Source organism: Culex quinquefasciatus, chromosome 2 (assembly GCF_015732765.1).
Source record: "Culex quinquefasciatus strain JHB chromosome 2, VPISU_Cqui_1.0_pri_paternal, whole genome shotgun sequence".
Classification (NCBI taxonomy): domain Eukaryota; kingdom Metazoa; phylum Arthropoda; class Insecta; order Diptera; family Culicidae; genus Culex; species Culex quinquefasciatus.
The window spans coordinates 74,739,461-74,755,943 of NC_051862.1; the positions used below are offsets into that span (position 1 = coordinate 74,739,461).

The 16,483-nt window shown below is 38.6% G+C and overlaps 1 protein-coding gene across 9 annotated transcripts in view; it reads left to right on the forward strand.

Moving 5' to 3' along the window:
* Positions 1-1,511: 1,511 nt before the first annotated feature.
* The window catches only part of LOC6047677 (serine/threonine-protein kinase 10), a 104,431-nt gene continuing 89,459 nt past the window's right edge, over positions 1,512-16,483 (forward strand). For 4 of the 9 annotated variants that reach the window (XM_038255114.1, XM_038255105.1, XM_038255110.1 and 1 more), the window contains exons 1-2: positions 1,534-1,744; positions 6,092-6,761. The gene's annotated coding sequence lies outside the window, so the exon portion shown is untranslated. Of the gene's footprint in view, positions 1,745-6,091; positions 6,762-16,483 lie in introns of all 9 variants that reach the window. The other 5 variants (XM_038255117.1, XM_038255111.1, XM_038255106.1 and 2 more) reach the window with 4 other exon arrangements.

A 16,483-nucleotide genomic window follows, 5' to 3' on the forward strand; every position in this document is an offset into this window, starting at 1 on the left:
AATCACCTTTTTCATTTTAATGCAAAAAAAGAATCGTCGCATTTGGTTCGTGGTGTTCAGTACCCAATGACCCTAGTGAACAACGACACAATTGCTGCTAAAAATATACTTGATCCACAAGGATATCGGAGAGCCAATGGAAAGAGAAAGAAATTGACATAATAGAAGAGCGAAAGAATTGGTGTTATGGTTGCGTCGGAGACATAGAACAAATGCCATACGATTACCCAGTAGAAATAGATCACGTTCTAAGAGGACGCCTCTCAGCACGGTGGTTTGGTTCCGTTGGCAGATCGGTGATGCGTTCTCATGGTATGAGATAGAACGGGGTTCAGTTCCCCGGCGGAATACAGTGCACATTTTTTTTTGCAAATTACCTTCTATATAATGACCGCGCACTGGACTCACAATCCAGAGGTCGCCGGTTCGAATCCCGGGGCGGACGCAAAAAATTCTAAGTGTAAAATATAGGTATTCGGTGCCCTCTCCCCGTGCCCATACCTTCACACTTAGGAGACCCGGGAGGCGGAGTCTTGTCGCAAAAAGAACGATACACGCCTGTGGATCCGTTGACGAAACCGCAAGGTTTAAGAGGGCCACATTATAAGGTGTTACGTCGATTCCGTTTTTCATTCAATGTTTATCACTTTCCAATGTTTCTCACCATGAGACATGTGTTGCTCTAAATTTAAATATTCTCTTAAATAAATTTTTGAGCTGCATAATTAAAAAAAAATGAATGTTAAAATTTTGGATTTTTTAAATTAAGTTTTTTTTATTTATTTCATATTTCTGTTTGTTTGAATTTTTCATTTCTTTATGCTTCTTTTCGAGTTGAGCCTGCGCAGAAGTTACCTACTTTAGATATTAAGATTCTGTGTTTTGAAATTCGGCAATTTAGAATTTTTGAAGTTATCGATACGTTTCAAAGCAAATCTAAATTATTTGACTTTTTATCAAAACATATCGAAAACAAGCACCGCGCAAAGAAACGTCAAACGAAACTTCCCGTTTCTGTTCCTTTTCAGCTGAGTCCTGCTTTTAAGAAATCTTTTCATGGCCCTTTTTTTTGCTTGGTGTTTTATTTTATCTAGAGTCCTATAAGTTTTTGTGTTTCATATCTTTGTTCCTACAGTAGGACCTATTCAAAAAAACTTAAGAAATTGAGTTTTTTTTTCCTCCCGATCAGCCGTGCTTTGACATTTGGTCCAGGTTTTGACAAATTTTGGACTCTTTTATCTCACTGTGCAACTCTACTGTAGCATCAATGTCACGCAACATGCTACAACATTTTGGGATGACAGTGCGACATTCAAGAAGAAGAAACCGTCACCTTTATCTTGATCTCGTTTTAAAGCTGCAGTATTTTCTTGCAAGCTCACAACCCTCCCCCCCAGTCAACTCAATCGGAATTTTGAAACGGAATTCAACTCGAATCGGTTACGTATTCCGTTTCAAACGCAATAACCGACTATGTGTACGTACCGGTGTGCGTGTGACAGCAACGACAACGAAGCCAGTTTTCCTCCGTGTGCGTGTGTTGGGCTCACAAAAATGTTGAAGTGATGTTGGATTTTGGGTGATTTTGCGGAGTGAGTTTTTCCAGCGGTGAAAAGTGCTTGTGAAAGTGGAAATTTCGGCTCCAAAGTGGCCACAAACTGTTCGCGTTCGCCGGGGGCATGTTTTGAACTAGTTGCGGGCTGGGGGAGTGTGCGTTTTGTGCCGGAAAGGTGCGCCTGGAAAAGTGAGATTTTTTTCCTCTACGTCTTCAACATTTTTGCTTCGGGGGGCTCTCTCTCGGGATCGGGTTCCGCAGCAGTCCGTCGTCAGCAAAGAAAACTAATGGCAGCGAGACGATGATGATGATGGTGGTGATGATGGTAGTCGTGATGACTGGCGGCTGAGCCGGGGTGGCCAGTTTTGCGGGTTAGAGGAATTCGGTGAAAGTGTTGTGTTTTGAAATTTTAGGAGTCATTGTAAAATGTGTAAGTACCTTATTCTTGTTATTCAAAAATCTAGAGTTTTTTTTTGAATAGGTTCTATAAACCAAATTTTATTTTTTGTTGTTTTTTGGGTGATTTTAGAACTGCCTTGAGTATTAAAGAATACCCAAAAAGCGAAAAATTAAAATTTGGTTTATAGTACCTTTTTTAAAAACCTTTGGATACTGCCATTTTTTATTAAACTTAAAGACAACTTTTATAGTTTTAATCAGTTATTGGCCAAGTTCAAAATCATGTTTTGTCCTTTTGTCTAAGACAATTTGACACTTGCTTGTAAAAAAAAATCACCTGCTTTTCAAACCCCTTTTTTTGGCAATTGGGTACTAAAATCCTATGTCAATTTTTATGTACAACGGTAAAAATACACGATTAAAAAAAAATCTGATCACTTTTTTCATTTTAATGCAAAACATGTTTTTGACAAGACAACATTTTTTCGATGGATCAACTATGGTTTCCTTGGAACAAGTTGTCAAGTAGGAGCTTTTCTGTCAAGAAGGACCGCTAGGTTATCTTTTCAAAATTGATTTTAAAATCCATTCTAAACTATTTGTGGTCGTACAAAGGGTTATTGTACTCAGAAAAATAAGCTGTATCGCTGTATCGCTGTAAACAATAATATCAGCAATCTAAGCTTCATTTTAGGACCCAATTCTGGAAAACACCCTTTAAATGGAAGTTTTCGGCAAATATCCTTGGGTTCAGCCAATTCCCTGAAAAAAAAAACACACCAATTGAAAGGTATTAGGGGAAATAAACCCTTTCTAATCAAACACTTGATGCTTTATCGAAGCTCTAAAAATACTATTTAGGCTATAAACTTATCAGCAACAGCACCGCCTCGAGTAAGCACGCAGATGTATGCCACTTACTGGCCAAACAGATGAAATTTAATGCATAATTTTATGATTTTTATTTTGGGAGAAAATTTCTCATCATTTTGTTGACACACACATCCACACGCATGTTGAGAGCTAAACTGCTTAACGAAAGTCGCCATCTATGTCTTTTCACTTGCGCTAACGTTTTCAAAGCGCTTCCAACTACCGGTAACTTGTTCTTTTAAACATTAGTTAGTCATTCACTTGAAAAATAATCCCGAAACATGTAAATAATTAGCAAGCGCCATCAAAATAGCAAACGCGTCAAGTCTTTTGACGTTTGACTTTTGACGACCCATTCCAACCGCAGGCAGAAGAAAACCAAGCGAGAAGCGAAGGCAAATGAAGAACAAAGGCTGGTCACCAACACCACCAGCAGCGCCTGCTGGAGTGAGCCAGTGATGCCAGGAAACTTTCTCTATAAATGCTACTTTTCGTGAGTGTTCGCTTAAAATTTCATCACAATTGGCTAAGCAGACTCAAAAGAGCGCTGGAAGAAAAAAGAACTACAGTCATCCCTCATATTCGGAACAGTTTACAGATCGGCCAATGTTAAAAAAAACCATAGCAAATCGATAATTGAACTCAATGATTCGCTTTTACCTTGATTTGAAGGCTTTTCTTGCGATCTTTCGAATGCTGTACCGGAAAACTACAAATTTTAACTTTTATATCAAATTTTTGAAGAAAAACTTTGACCCTTGAAATCCACAAATTCGGAACACTTTTTTCTTACAGATGTAAACAAACTTTGGCTCTCTCCATGAGTACATAATTTTTACAAAATAATGACTTCACACACTAGAACTAGTGAAACTCAAGCTTAGTGATGTTTTATACATGGTCTGATAACTTTTTTTTTGTGAAAATATCGGTTGAATTCAGATGTTCCCCAATTGTGGAAGGCACAATAACATCCCACAATCATGGAACAGGCAGTTTGAGGGCAGTGTTTTGTTACTCAGGATAAAATAGTCATGAAATGAAGTTTTTTGTTCAAAAAGGACTACTTTTACTAGTGAAACAGCAAGAGAATGTCCAAATAAAGGCCCTAAAAATAGTAGGGTCGAGAGAAAAGTTGCATTTGGCATACTATTGACAAATTATTACAAAAGTGTTCCGAATTTGTGGGATGACTGTAAACTGAAAATAGAAAAGTGGGCGGGGCCCAATGCATTCTTGTCTGATCAGAATACATTTGGGAAACTTTTAGTAAAAGTGAAAATAAACAGAAATGTTCACAACAAGTTGCTTTACTCTTTGGTGTACTTGGTTTTATTAAATTTCAAGGAATACTTCAGATTATCCAGCATCATTGAAACACGACCGCTTAAAATGGGTATATTTCTCCTACTTTTCGATACAAGTTCAACTTTTTAGCACCATTTGCAGAGAAAAGTAGGCCGTTTCGTCGTTCGAGAATGACAGGAAAAGTAACTAGTTTTGAAGCCTCTGACATATTACACCATTACATTTGAAAACATTTTCGGTTCAACAGTTTGCAGAACGAGTTCCATGAAAAAGTATCAGCGTTAGTTCTATAGAGAAATATGCCCAAATTTTTAAAATAAAAAGTGACTCCTCAAAATTCCTGCAAAGAAAAACAACACTAGAAAAGTAAAATTTATAGCTAAGTCAAGTAGAATAGAAAAGTTCTGTGGGAAAGGTACGTAGTTTAATGCGGTTAACTTCAATCAACTTAGAAAACAATGCAAATCTCGAGTTTTATTTGAAAAGGTCCAATAAACCAAATTTTCAGTTTTTGCTTTTTGGGTGTTTTTCAATACCCCTGACTCAAGGCGGTTTTAAAAACACTCAAAAACCAAAAACTGAAAATTTGGTTTATTGGACCTTTTCAAAAAAAAAAAAAAACTCCAGAAATGCATCTTTTCAGTTGACCCTACTATTTTTAGGACATTTATTTGGACATTCTCGTCCTATTTCACTAGTAAAAGCAGCACTTTTGAACATAAAACCTCATTCTAGACAATTTATCCAGCGCAGCATTATTTTGCCAGTTTCATAATTCAAGTAAAACAATGTAATAGGGCCGATTCCGAAGTGTAAACAAAGAGTATCTTGGTCACGTCTGTTGACGTTTACATTAGGAACGAACAGGATTGACGCACGCAGAAAAATAAGGCATATTTGAATATACAAAACGTTTTGATAATTTGAAAATCAAGATTTTTGTTGAATCAACGCTAAACGTCAAAGCAACTTTTTTCAAAAAAACAAAAGTTTTTTGTGGAATTGAGAAAATCAAGGTTTGTTTCAACGCAAAATCGGCGTTGATTATTTTCAACAAAAATTTTGTTGAATCAAACCTCGTACAGGCTGATTCTACAAAATCTGGAGTTTTTTTTGAAAAGGTCCAATAAACCAAATTTCCAGTTTTTGCTTTTTGGGTGTTTTAAGAACCGCCTTGAGTCAGGGGTATTGTAAAACACCCAAAAATCAAAAACTGAAAATTTGGTTTATTGGTCCTTTTAAAAAAAACTCCAGAAATATTTTTCTGCGTGCGCTTTGTTTACACTTCGGCTTCGGCCCTATTACAATGTTTTGCTAGAATTGTGGGATGTTATTGTGCCTGGCCTAGCCTAGAATCTAGCAACACTGCCACGCCGCCGTCATCATCATCGTCAGTTCCGAAAGCATCATCGCCACACAGTCACACACGTTCACAGTCATCGAGCTCCAGCAGCAGTGGCAACTCACCATCGACGATCGACGGGCGAGCGCTTTCCTCCTTCACTCACCCAGTCTTGACACAGTACGGTAGAGGAATTCAGCGCGACCAGTCGTTGGTTCGCTTCGTCGGTTGTTCGAGTGTTGGGGAGGTGACACAGCGACAGTCATCAAAGGATTCATTGACAGATAGTTTGGGTGGGGGGAAGTGTCAAACTGTACTTTGAGTGTTTCAATCGCATTTATAGTAAATATTATGATCAGATTAAAAGACGAATGAACGAATTTGACATATTTACATAGTGTGCGTTAATAACTCAAAAGGAATTATGTTACCACATAACTCCGTTGATTGGATTTTCCCCGGAAGCTGCCTGCAGCTGGGTCGAACCTGCTGCGATTGTGTGTGATTGTGGCCGAACAAGTGCAAAATAATTCCGCTTTTCCCCGCTGACGTTGGAGCTGCTGCTCCACCCTCCTTTTTCGGCTTCGGATATTACTAATGAATTGTGAAAATAGTTCCAATTTAACGCAGGTTTAGTGGCTAATAAGGCGAATGATACGGTGAACAGCGGCGCAAAATAACCCGGCGGACAGTCTGGCTTGGAAAGTTTTTGCTTTTCGGCGGTCTCGCCGAGAGAAGGAGGAAGGAAGGAAGGAGAGCTACGACGACGACTAGTTGTAATTTCGGATCAGCAGCAGCCTGTATCTGTGGGCTAGAAAAGAAGAAAAGTGATTGTCCAACTCCGGACCAACAACAACATCACGGAGTTACGGTTGTAGTAGTGGCTACTTGGACCCGGGGTTGGTGGTTGTGTGGTGTCAAAACTGAGTACGAGACTTGCCCGAGGAAAAGAATAACATCGCGCGCTGGAACTTCAGTGTGTGAGGTGGAAGCAGAAGAAGCAGTGGCCGTAGAAAGCAGAAACTTGGTGACCGCCACGGATCTAAAGTTTGGGGGGAGTGTTCAAGTGCTCGGTGGACATCGCTGTGACACGAGTCGTAAACATTGTGTGTGTGTGTGGAAAGCAGCTACCTGTTCAAGGGAAAAGAGAAGTGTGTGCTGAACTGAAGATCTACACGAAGAACTGCGTAGCAAATCGTATAACTGTATCGGATATCCAGATCAACAGCGCTCTACAAACTCGTCCCCGCAGCTTCAACGGTTGCTGAAATCTTCATACCCAAGGTGAGTCCCATCCCAAAAGCTCCTCAAAAACCCGTCTACGGAACTTCAACAGGACAAACACAACCCTCCTCCATGTTGGATTCTTTTTGCTTGACGTTTCCTTCTTTGCCCACCCTCCTACTTCACACACAACTCCGTTGGCCCGACCAAACTTGAGAGTGAGCTGCTGCTGAATGGCCACGGTCACTCACCGAACGAACGAACAAGTGGGTGAGCTGGTGAGTTGGCGGCCGGCCGCGTCGAGGTCAACTCTGTTGTTGTTGTAAGCTGGATTCCTGCTTCGCTTCTTCTGTGCTCCTTTATGTGTGGGAATGCCAGCGATCTCTCGCTGGCTGGAGTGGCCTATATTTATGGCACCCTCTTGGGACACTGCCGGTCGCCGCCGCAACAGGGTTGTATAATGTTGATTGGTTATATAACACCGCCCCGATGTGGTCTGGAAAACGGGGTTCCTGGATTTTATTGGGGCGCGCGCGCCTAATGCACTGGAAAAGTGACCTGGAAGAGCCTACCTGGAAATTGGAGCAATTACACGTACCTGTTTGTAATATGCAGATTACGGAAGGGAACCTTGGGGACACTATCGCGCAAGTGGTGTGTAACAGCAGGTTGGCGCGTGACCTGATGGGTTCTGGACACGTGAACTTTAGACAAACACGCAAAAGTGAACCTTTAAGCTTCTTCAAGAACCCTGATTCATTCTAGATAACTGGGAAAAAAGTCACCTTGAGTTACGATGTTTAACTGCCAACGCCCCTCTAAAAAGGCAGAGCAAACGCCTCAAACAATGCGAGTGCGTTGTTATTGTTTTTTTTTCAACCGTGCGGTGGCAGCTGCAATCATCGGCAAACAATTTTATCTTATCGTCGGAGGTACCTTTCGCGACTCATGTTAAGTGGGTACCAAATCACACAAAATAGATAACATCAGACCAGGCTGCTCGTGAATTGTGGATTGCCTTTTTCGAGGAGGGTACAAATTGGTGGAAATATCTAGAAATGTTGCGCGAAATGACACATGGCGCTGAAAGTTACAAGGAAAGAATAATAATATTAGCTTTGTTGGCTAGATGTACGTGATTTTCTTTGAAAATATGATGCATTAGATGAGGCAACCTTTGTGAATAAACAAACTTCATGCGGTAATGTGATAACGTGTTTTTCTCTATTCTTGTAAGTTTAAATTTACAAGCTTTCAATATTATTGTGTATCATTTTAGTTACATGGATTTAAATGTTTCCACATTTCTTACCATTCTACATCCAAATTTTTCCCCGATATCTAATGACAGCGTATTCCAAACAATTCAGGCTTTTGAGATATCATGGGACCTAAAAAACAAAACGATTTACTCTACAATCCAGGTGTAGGAGTCGTATTCCTGTCGCTGGTAGGCAGTTGGACTCACAATCCAAAGGTCGTCAGTTCGAATCCCGGGGTGGATGGAAGCTAAGGTGTAAAAAGAGGTTTGCAATTGCCTCAACAGTCAAGCCTTCGGACACCTAGTTTCGAGTAGAATGCTGTAGAGCGAATAATTTGATTTTTTTTACTCTACAATCCACAGCACTATTGAAAATAAAAAAAATATAAATATTGAAATAACAAGCCATAGTTTCAACATTTGCATGGAAAAAATGTTTTGAAATGCAATGTAAGATTTGACGAAACAAAAATTTTAGAGAGAAAAAAAAAAAATTTGCGATAATAAACATCGACAATTTTCAAAACTTAAAATAAAATTTGTACCAGCCTTACTTGGCAAAAAAAAGCGTCATGCACTATAGCTCAAAAGAAGGCTTTTTTTTGGTTTACTAAAACGTATAAAATTAAAAAAACAAAGTTGTGAAGTTTGTCAAAATTTACTTATACAAAAGTTAATCGATTTTTTTTTTAGAGAGTGTAACCTATTTTTTTCTGATCATAACCAATAACTTTGCTGATAACACCATCGATTAAAAATTACCTTATTATGTTTCAAATTATTATTGTATGGATTATTGTATGGAGAGCTGCCACAATTGTATTGAGACTTCACGGTGTGTTTTCTGGGCAACCTTTAGAAGAAAAAAAATAGTCATCTCAACTTTTCCAAATTTTCTCAGCTTTCCTATGCTTCAAAGAGCGAAATGCCCAAGTAACTACGAGGCACTAAATAGCGGCATTAAATCAGCAGTATATTGGCATTTATTACTAGCAAATAATGCTTCAAAACATTAAATCAGCACTTTTCCCTTGAGAAATATTTCAAGTGGCCCACAATGATGCCGATTTAATGCCTCACCGAAAGCTCGAACAAAAATAAAATGCTTTATCGACGTCAAGGTGCTCCACACACTTGGTGGAGGGCCTTCTTTTTTTTTTCTCCTGTTGCGTTTCATGTGTGAGTGTGACACTTTGATGTTATTCTTGGCGCCAGCCAACTGATGTATTCTGAAATGAGTGTTTGTTTTGGACGTTTTAATCGATGTGGTTGATTGCATCGATCATTAAGGAAGACTTTCTTTCTGCTGTTTCGAGTTTCTGGTTCGTGAGAAAAATCCGTTGTAATTTCGTTGGACGAAAAGTACTGTCTAACGAGAACTGCTTTTCCACACAAGGAGCGTTCTTTTATTACGTAACGCAAATTGTAAATTTTGGTTTATTGGACATTTTTTTAAAAAAGAAAAACGCTCAACATATATGCAGAACATGCCTAAAATCGAAATTGAACTTCAAATGACTGTTGTTTAATAGATTTCTATGCAACTTCTCAATGAAACATTTCGCTCTTTGAAGCATCGGAATGCTGGAAAAATTTCAACTTTTGAAAGTAGCGATTCCTACTTTTTCCTGAAAAGTTTGTGCTAGAAAACACACCGTGACTTGTACGGACAAACCTATGACGCCAAATATCATTTTGGACCCAAAGAACGCTTGCAAAAAACATCGAAATTTAAAAAAATACAATGACAAGTCGATTTGTTAAAACGTAGAGAATTGCTCTTAAGCATTCCTTGAAAAAGAAATGCCTAAGAAACCGATTCGTCCTCATAAAAAAATAAATAAAAAAAAAAAATGAAAAAAAAAAAAACAGAAAATCAATTTTCAGATTTTCGGGAGAAACTTCCATCAAACTTACATATTAACAGGTAAAAAACGTCACAAAATAACAACAACAATGCACAGTGTTCGGAATGGCAAAATTAAGTGGAATAAATTGATAACTCCTTTATTTGACGTCCTAGCCAAATGGTGTATTCGGAAGAGTTGTTGTACTTGATAAGGGCTATCTTTTGAAGTTATTGACATACAAGGTGACGACCTTCCAGGGTGTCAACCAAAAACTAACTTTGTTGTATGACGTTGTAGGGCTTTGGTGTCTTCGGCAAAGTTGTAGAGGAGAAAATTTCATGAAAGTTTGTCGAAGGCGTCAAATTTGTAGCTCTTAATCTACTCAAGATATACGCCATTTTTGCAAAAATGGTCCAAAAAAGCACTTTTTTGGTGATAACTCAAAATGTTAGCATTTTAGCGGCCTACTATGTTCTGAAGAGTTGTTTATGACATAAAGTTACACATCTTTGCCGAAGACAGCAAAATGTTTTGAGCCTTTATTAAGGAGTTATAACCATTTTTAAGTGATTTTGAGCCTATTTTCAAGTTGCTATGTTTTCAAAATGGCGCATTTTGGCGCAAAACCAAGCAATGCACCTGAAAGTACACACTTTCAACTACATTTCCTGAAAATATCTCCGTATCTGTCCGTGTCTATTTTTAGATATCTTGATTTGAATTTGACGGTTTTTAATCAATTTATTTATATTTTTAAGCGGAATCTTATTGAAAACGTGGTAATAATCGGTAAATTGATCGATTTTATGAAAAAAAAAATTGTTTATGCTTAAATTTATGACACACATTCTAAAATTATGAATAAAAACATGTTTAGCCCAAAAATAATGTAAATTAAAATTTTAAATAATTGTTCGTATTTAAAATTAAGTATTTCCTTTTATATTTGGTCACTTTGGAAAGGTTGTCGTATTTTTTCATAGACAAAGTATTTTCCATAAAAATCGATCAATTTACCCTTCAATTCACCGATTTTCAACTAGTATTCAACATGATTTCGATTAATATTTTTAAATAAATTGATTAAAAACCGACAAAATCAAATCGAGATATCTAAAAATAGACACGGATAGACACGGAGATATTTTCAGGAATTGTAGTTGAAAGTGTGTACTTTCAGGTGCATTGTTCGGTTTTGCGCCAAAATGCGCCATTTTGAAAACATAGCAACTTGAAAATAGGCTCAAAATCACTTAAAAATGGTTATAACTCCTCAATAAAAGCTCAAAATATTTTGCTGTTTTGGCAAAGATGTGTAACTTTATGTCATAAACAACTCTTCAGAACATAGTAGGCCGCTAAAATGCTAACATTTTGAGTTATTACCAAAAAAGTGCTTTTTTGGACCATTTTTGCAAAAATGGCGTATATCTCGAGTAGATTTAGAGCTACAAATTTGGCGCCTTCGACAAACTTTCATGAAATTTTCTCCTCTACAACTTTGCCGAAGACACCAAAGCCCTACAACGTCATACAACAAAGTTAGTTTTTGGTTGACACCCTGGAAGGTCGTCACCCTGTATGTCAATAACTTCAAAAGATAGCCCTTATCAAGTACAACAACTCTTCCGAAGACACCATTTTGCTAGGACGTCAAATAAAGGAGTTATCAATTTATTCCACTTAATTTTGCCATTCCGAACACTGTGCAATGGCAGTTACTGTGAAGCTTACCAAGGCGTTTCAAAAAGTTTAACTCCATGTTGCACGCACACACTCTCATTATTAATTTATTAACGGCTTGTGAGATCTGTTCGTTTGTCTCGTAATTCTTGGCTTAGGCATTCTCTATCTATTGCATTCCTCATCTTTCCGTCGTCACGCGCTCTCACCAAAGATTACTTTGTTCTCTCACCGCGATGAAAGTCGCCTATATTCGGCGCCGAGAAAGTAGAACAGTCCGGTCAGAATGGCAGAGCCCTGGCGGCCACGGATCATTTCACTACTAGAGTGTGAACCTTCTGGTGGCCAACGATTCAGTGTTTCAGACTACCAATCCAAAGATGTGAGTTCGAATCCCACCCAATCCCAGTAGTTTTTTTGTTATTATTCTATGTTTAATTTCTGATTTCAAAATGATCCCTGAACCTCCTGCTTGATAGACAGAAAAACTCCGCAACACATTAGGTACCAACTTTGTTTGAAACCGTGTCGCTGAGAGAAAACAAAAACTACTTATGCTGGTTCGGTTCAAGCTCAACACTTTCCGTTTCTCCATCCTGTTGTTATTATTTTTTTTCCACTATCCATAGTTGATGCATAAAGTGTGTGCAGCCAACGATGACATCAGCAATGCATCCGACGATGATGATGAGTTTTTACTGCGCTAGTGCTGATAATGGTGGTATGCTTTCATCGTTGAGATGTGATGGGACCGAACCATTTCTGCAACAGCACCTCTCCTATTTGCTTGGAATTAATATACTTTCTTGCACACGCTAATGACGACTGAGCCGTGTTTTACTGGAGTGAAAAGTAAACATTCCGGTGCTTCATCTGACAGTCTTGAACAGTGTGACGGAGGTGAGAACTTAACTACCTTGAATCTAATCTAATCTAATCTAATCAGACCCTAGCGCAGCCAATCTTTCGAAGGGATCCTGGAGAGTGCCTTAGGTTAGATGACGCCTAGCACTCTTCTTGTCATTTATTAACATTTGTATTGCGCCATTGCATTAGAATGCATTGAAACAACACAAGCGTTAAAGCGGCCAGGCCTACTGCGTAAAGCCGTATCGCAGAGATGACTCGTAATTGGGTTGAGTTTGAGCACTGAGTGTTCGAACAACAACACAATTCTGAATCGACAGGGGAGGAAGAAGCGTGGGGACACACCACCATACGCTCCGAGATTTTGGTTGTATTCGTTGGGAGACCCATGCTAAGAAGGTTTGGTACTCCGGGACCCTCTGGGATCCGTTTGTATTTCCACGAATGCCCTGGACACTATTTGCCGTGGTTATAGCGCCACAACTCGCTCTCTGTAACAGTATTCCTAATTCCAGTCCACACTCATCAAGTGCTTATGGCTTAGTGGTTAGCATTTTTGCTTACCAATCCAAAGGACGGGGGATCGAACCCCGCCTCGAGCGACTTTGATTTTTCGTTCATATTCATCATTTCAATTTTATGTGTTCTTAACTTTCACGTTGGGAGCAGATGGGAATCGAACCCAGAACCATTCGCTTACAAAGCGAACACCGTAACCAGTCAGCCACGGCCGCTCCCAGTGAGAACTTAACTACCTTGAAAGTTGAAAAATTACCAATATGGCTGTCGATTTAGGCTTCTTTTATTACAAAATGCATAACCTGGTTTAATTGCAAGCAATCAAATCCTTACGCTACGTCATTTCTAGATGCTCCCAATACCAATTAAACCGCAAACCAACATCAGCTTGCCAAATCACCATCCGTCGAAAAGAAGAAAAAACCCTAAAAGGACTTCCCCCTTGGTACAACATTAGATAACCGGCTACACAGCCCTCCCAAAGCTGGGGGGAAACTCGAGGAAGTGCTGTTGCACTCTTTTATGACGCGATCGACCACGAATCGATTTCCGTGGAGATAGGTAGATACAGAGCAAACCCCACAAAACCAATCATCATCGATCGCGATCATCGTGTTATTTCGCGATATTCGAGTGAGAGAGAAACAAAAGAGAACAGTGCGCGGAGTTCAGTGAGCCTTCTCTCGCTCCACGCATAACCCATTATCATGTGGGGGATTGTGGGGAGTTTGGCACACGTTCGGTCGATTCGGCCAGAAATGGCGGAAAATTGAATGAATCAAATATGAATGATTCGCGAGCCAGTCCATATAGGAAATGGGTTTGGTGTGAGAGCGAGAGAAAGAGAGAGAAAGAAATAAAACGATTTGCGTTTGATATTGGTTCTTTCACGTGGTCTTACGCATGCATGGTCTCGTTATGTTTGTGTCCTTTTTTGAACAGGAACAGTATTGAGTTAGGGGAAATTTGCCTGCTACAATAACACAACTCGACATTTTTTAAGTTGATGTCAGTAAACGCTTTAGTGTCATTAAGGGGTTACATACATGTAAAAATTTCAAAAACATATTTCCGTTTATTTATTCGATCCTTTCAAAAGATGATTTACAATCACTCCTGAAATTTTCATAGAGATATTTCATGATTGGAGTGTGTCGTAGACGATTTAAGTTTAAAGTTTTGCCATGCGCAAAGGGAACCGTCAAACTTTGTGACCGTTTTTCTCAAAACACCGAGTTGATTTGCGGATTCCACGATATCTCGAGATGGGATGGACCAAATTGGCTGAAATTTGGAGTGAGGACGCTTAAGACATATCCCGTGTGCACGACAAAGCCCGATTTTGAAATTTAGATTAAAAAAAAAATACAAAAACTGCTTATTTTTGTATGTGAAAAACAGAAAAATATGTTTATCCTTTTTTTAAAAAAATAAACTCTTTGAGAATCAGCCTTCGTCACGCACACGGGACCCCTTTAGAGAGTCTTCACCAAAAATTTGAGCCGATTTGGTCAACGCAGTGTTGAGATATCGTGGCACCCGTTTTTTGAAACTGCTAAAATAAAATACAGTAGTTGTTCGGTGACTGGGCGCTGTTTAACTGGGCTGCTTTTCAACTGGGTGCTCGATAACTGGGCCGTAGCCCAGTTAAAAGGAGACAAACGTCAAAAAACCAAAACAAACCGAAATGACCGAGGGGTTAATGGATGCAAAAATCATGTTCAATAAAAACAAAAAAAAAATCAAACATTTATTTAATTTTAAGTCACAATCAAAGAAATATGAAAAGTAAGCATTTTAAATTAATTTGTGTAACTTGTATTATAAAGTTACATCAGGAAAATATTATGCATCGGTGGTCCCCTCGTATTTTTTCGTTCAGCCCAGTTAGCGAGCAGCATTCGGTGACTGGGCTACGTTCTCAGCCCAGTTACCGAACAAGTACTGTAGCTATATCTTGGTAGAGTTCAAATTTCGCGGGGTTACAAAATTCCCGGGAAACGGAACATTTTCAACAAATTTCCCGGGAAATCCCGGGAATTTCCGGGAAATTGAATATTTATCGAAAATTGTTCTTATCCTGGTTTTGGTTAATATCTTGCAACAAAATAGCATAAAATAGCAACTATAATGGTCAAAATAAGTGCTAGGTTCAATTAATGACTTGGCTGCTTGTAAAAAACATACATCTTTAAGAAAAAAATTTAATTTTCTAAATACATAAGCTGTCCTTTTATTCGTTCAAAATATCAAAAAAATATGATTAGTATTTTGTATTGATAAGAAGTAGCTAGGTATAGGAGGAGAGAGGCAGGTATAGGAGGGTTTTTCATGGCAAATATTTTATCCAGAACAAATCCCTTGGGCATGAGTAAGGACCTCGACGCCGTTAGCAATGTTGGCTTTAAAATAAAATTTCGTGATAATATCACTTCCCCCCAGCCAATATTTTTGCCATGCGAAGCGGGCCTCGACGCTGTGTCTAGGTTTAATTCCTAGCTAGGAGCCATCAGTGTCTTAAGAGGTGGTCCCAAGGCCGAGTAGGAGTTCATGAAGCAAATTAGTCGTCTCCTACCCCTTTTAAATTGAAAAATGAACTCTGAAACCAGCGCTTACTCACAACAGAAACAGAGGCCTCTTCTAGGCATTGTAGGATAGAATAGATTTTGAAATTTATTTAAAAAATTATTATTACGTAGCATTTTGATATGTCAAAATTTCCATAGAGTCTCGGTCAATCAATAGTGCGATGATATCGGACAAAATTCGTTAATCTGTTGAACTAACGGTTTTCGGATTATGGTTGTATCGACCATTGTTGCGAATCGAGGGTCTACTGGAGCCTTGACGATCAAATGGAGCCTAACATTTCAAAAGGGCGCATGGGTTTTGTGAACAGGAGTGTGTCTCCTTCACTCAAATGACAGTTTACATAAGGTATAATAGAGATGCACTCTTGTTTGCAAAGCTCTATGCCCTAATGAAATGAATGGCATGAAATAGTCGTCTTAATTACTAGTGTTCAACTTATGAACTGTTCATTTATGTTTATTGGTTTTTGGAAGCGGCAAGACTGGTTTAAAAACAAGACCTTTACCTTATTTGACGTTATAATAAAACATTCGGGGATTTGAGATTAAATTTACTTTCAGACAGTTTAGTTTAGGTTGTTGATTAAAGTTAAATAGTTTTCCGTCGATGAATAATTGGACTGAAATGATTAGTTGATTTGAACGAAGTGTAACATTTCATTGGCAGATCTGTTTCTAGTTGTAATGTACGACAAGACTATTGACGGACGTGACAGGTCGGCAGTTAGTTTTCATCTTTTTTTTCTCTAGTATTTTTTATTTCCTTTAAATTTGGAATACATCATAGGTTTCTTTTGCATAGATCTCCGATTAGTTACATTTTCTTATTTAATTAACTAATAATTTAATTTATTCCGGGCCTTCTTACTTTGAATCACAATTTCAGATTTTCTTTATTCAGTGTTAAACTTAGATTACCGTAACTGCTCAAATCATCCAAGTTCTTACTACTCACATCAACACTAATTTTCTTTCACCTTCCCCCTCCTGATCCCCTATATCTTCCGGTGG